Genomic DNA, 3,763 nt, shown 5'->3' on the forward strand with positions numbered 1-3,763 from the left:
TGAAAGATTCTTATCACTTGTGTAGGCCATGCGCCTATGAACTTGAAGTTTGCACAAAATGTGGAAAGAAAGAAGACATTGTTATTCTGTTCAATAAAGAACCAGAAAAAACAGAAAGCATTGAAAATAATCTAAGTTGCAACCATAGAAGAAGCTGCAGAAAAAATGAAAGAAGGGATGATAATTTCGATTTCGATATTGATTTAGAAGATACAGGAGGAGACCATCAAGTGAATTAATATCACGATATTAAAAGTCAATTTAAGAATGTGAAATTCTGACCAAACTTTGAGTATTTCTTAAAAGATAACTGTGAAATCCTAATGATGCATAACTTCACTAATTCATTTATTCATTTATTGTAACACTAGGAAAGCAGTGACGCTCTAGTGTACCGGGTAGACTGACATTAATAATTATTAACAAAGAAATGTGGCATTAGATACTTAATACTGTGAAGGAAAAGTATGCAGCTTTGTGAACACATGTCAGAGGAATTGGATCTAGGCTGAAACTCAGGGACGGCTTCTCAGAGAAAATGCTTAGGTTATGCAAGTGTGCAAAATAGATGTACGTTTATTGAATCATCGTTGCTCTGCAATTCATTGTACTATAAAACAGTAGTATGTCATACTACAAATGCAAATAAGTACAGGTCAAAGGCACCTAGTAATTAGTCCTGAGAATAATGTTTTCCATTAATATAATATTGCTTAAATAATTCCATTAGGTGAAAACTTTTTATGATGATAGACGTAATTAAATGTTGGAAACCAAGTAATCTATTTAATTTCAAAGGAAAAAATTGTGCTGATTTTTGAAAAAGTTAAAAAACAAAAAATTCTAATGAAGAAATCAGAAGAAGCTATAGAAAAACAGACAAATTTTATACATCAACAATATAAATTGTATACGATACATTACCTAATACCAAACTAAACCAGATTCAGAATTGATGGTTATGTAAGAACTAGCTCATATACAAATAAGATTACATTATTATATTGCTAGCCTCAAAATTTGGTCCTCAATAAGTGCCTTTTGATAAATGATCTCAAGTAAATGACTCATAGCAAAAATACCGAGACTTACATTTGCTTGTTACAAAGCAAAAGCAATTTTCAAATAATAATGTTTAACAAGTGTATAGCAGTTTTCTTCGTATTTTTATATACCTCATCACATTGTTTTTACCTGTTTCGTCCTGTGAAATGTACATACAGAAGATGCACAGAATTTATAGAGTTTAGTACACGTGTTTATAATAAGCCCAGGTGGAGAAACTGCCAGCATCGGAAGACCCCATCAAGGCTCGTAGTCAGCACAAGTTCATCTTTCTTCCCAGCATTGGCACTATTCTGAATTTTGATAATTATTTTCTTAATTTTTTTACTACCCGTGTTTGTACTCCTAAACAATATAAATTAGCTTTGCCTGGTTTTTAAACTCTTTCCTATCTTTTTTATTTTGAAAAACATCAAACCTACCAAAAGGTAGCAAAATAGTTGTATGAACTTTTACGTATTCACCTAGATTCCCAATTGTTCACATTTTACCACGATTCCTTTATATCTCAAAAGATAGACGTACACACATATTTTATTTGCTGAACCATTTGAAAATGTGGCAAACACTGGTTTTGAACTTTGTATAAACAGACTTATGCTGTACATGTTATTTTGTGTCTTTTTTCATTGTTATAAAATTCATTGAGATTGATCCAAGAAAACAAAGAACAAGTAGAAAACTTACCTCTAAGCCCTTGATTACATGCGTTGTGAGGTACTATCTTTTGATTCTTAGTGTAGTACACAGAAAGGTCTTCTCGAAATAAGTAGACCTGGGTTCTTGGCAGTAAGATTAAATTGCAATTAAAACCAAAGCATGAAGTGGTACTTTAAAGGTCATCTTGTTTGGTGGTTTCCAGACATGTACATCAGAACCACCTGAGGGTCCCTGAAGAACATGATAGGTTCTGGGTCATGTCATATCCTTTTTGAATAAGAATTTCTAGGCACTAGATCCAGGAGTCTGTATTTTGAAATTCCTAGGTACTTTTAGTGAGCGTCCAAGTTTGAGACCCACTGGCCATACCCTGATGCCTCAATTTTCAGATGAAACTGAGGACTAGGGAAACTGATTTCCTTGCAGTTGAAGGCAGCCCGTGGTAAGACCAGACCAAGGACCTTTCTAAGATCCCTTGCACCCCTGAGAGTCAGTGACTCTCTGTTTTCACCTTGGACTGCCGCGATGTCTGACTCATACTGTAGTTGTCTTCTTAAAATCCACTTCTTTTTATTGTTTATTTTTGGCATCCTGTCGAATTTCGCTCCAGTTTCATTCTGTGAGTGCTATTTCTTTCTTCATTGTAAAAGGTGGTGTGTCACAGGTCCTGTATGGTCACACAGGCTAAGTGTAAGCTTTGAGAATGATCTCTGGGACCCTTTTTCTCAGATTTCAGTGTTGTGCATTATCTCATCCTGGTGGCTTATGATTTAGTTTCCCCTCCTCCCTTCACCATAAAAAAAGTCCTATCTCCCTATATATTTTTGGCTGCAGAATAACTCCAGATGGTACATTTTGTAAAGGGAAAAAAAAATAACAGAATTTTTCACACTTTTCTGTGAATTATTTTTCTACTTTCAATTTTAATGAAGTTATTAATCTTACAAAGGCTCACTTTGTAAGAGGCTAAAATAACAATAATTTTCTGGAAATAGAAAATTAAGAAAAATAATTTTTAAAGCTGGGATTTGACATTGAGAAATGAGCGACAAAAATGGGATCAAATAAAATGCTCTAATTGGCTGGATTTGGTGGCTCATGCCTGTAATCCCAGTATTTGGGAAGGCTGAGGTGGGAGGATCACTTGAGCTCGGGAGTTTAAGACTAGCCTAGGCAATATAGTGAGACCTGTTCTCTATTTAACAACAACAACAACAAAAAAGCATTGTGCCACTGCTCCAATCTGGGCAACAGGGTGAGAGCTTGTCTCAGGAAAAAAAAAAAAAAAAAAGAAAATGATTTAACTGAAAGTACTTTGAAAAATATATGGCAATATGCAGATGCAAGTTGCAGATTTTTAAAATTGTAATTCTAGGCCAGGTGCGGTGGCTCACACCTGTAATCCCAGTACTTTGGGAGGCCAAAGCAAGCAGATCACCTGAGGGTCAGGAGTTTGAGACCAGCCTGGCCAACATGGTGAAACCCTGTCTCTACTAAAAATACAAAAATTAGCCAGACGTGGTGGTGTGTGTTCTTGGAAGACTGAAGCACGAGAATCACTTGAACCTGGCAGTTGGAGGTTGCAGTGAGCTGAGATCGTGCCACTGCACTGCAGCCTGGGCAACAGAGAGGAGACCCTGTCTCCAAAATAAAAATAAAAATAAAAATCATAATTCTGATTTGAGAGCTGATGACACTTTCAGACAAGAGCTTTTACAAAGATTATGCATACATTTAGCAGTCTCTAATTGGGAATGCTTTGGAAAATACTCCTGAGAATGTGGGTGATTCATAGAAGATGTCCTTTACTTTGTTATAACGTTCCACTGTGGTTTTTATCAGTTGGATTTTTCTGGATCAACGAGAAGACCTACAAGCCTAAAATATTTATAATTCTAGCTGTGTTTCCATAAGAATATGAGAGAACCTCAGCATTAACTGCTCTTGCTGGTCTCACAGAACACCCCAAAATCTGTTCAGTTTTGCTGGGGTAATGACAGAGAATGGATAACAAGTTTATGAAGTTGGTTTTTTTTTT

The 3,763-nt window shown here is 35.6% G+C and overlaps 1 protein-coding gene and 1 pseudogene across 2 annotated transcripts in view; both read left to right on the forward strand.

Moving 5' to 3' along the window:
- The window catches only part of LOC119473259, a 920-nt pseudogene extending 615 nt beyond the window's left edge, over nt 1–305 (forward strand).
- SPTBN1 (spectrin beta, non-erythrocytic 1) overlaps nt 1–3,763 on the forward strand; it is a 215,255-nt gene that overhangs the window by 28,356 nt on the left and 183,136 nt on the right. The window lies entirely within an intron of this gene.

This window comes from Cebus imitator, unplaced genomic scaffold, assembly GCF_001604975.1.
Source record: "Cebus imitator isolate Cc_AM_T3 unplaced genomic scaffold, Cebus_imitator-1.0 Scaffold143, whole genome shotgun sequence".
NCBI lineage: Eukaryota > Metazoa > Chordata > Mammalia > Primates > Cebidae > Cebus > Cebus imitator.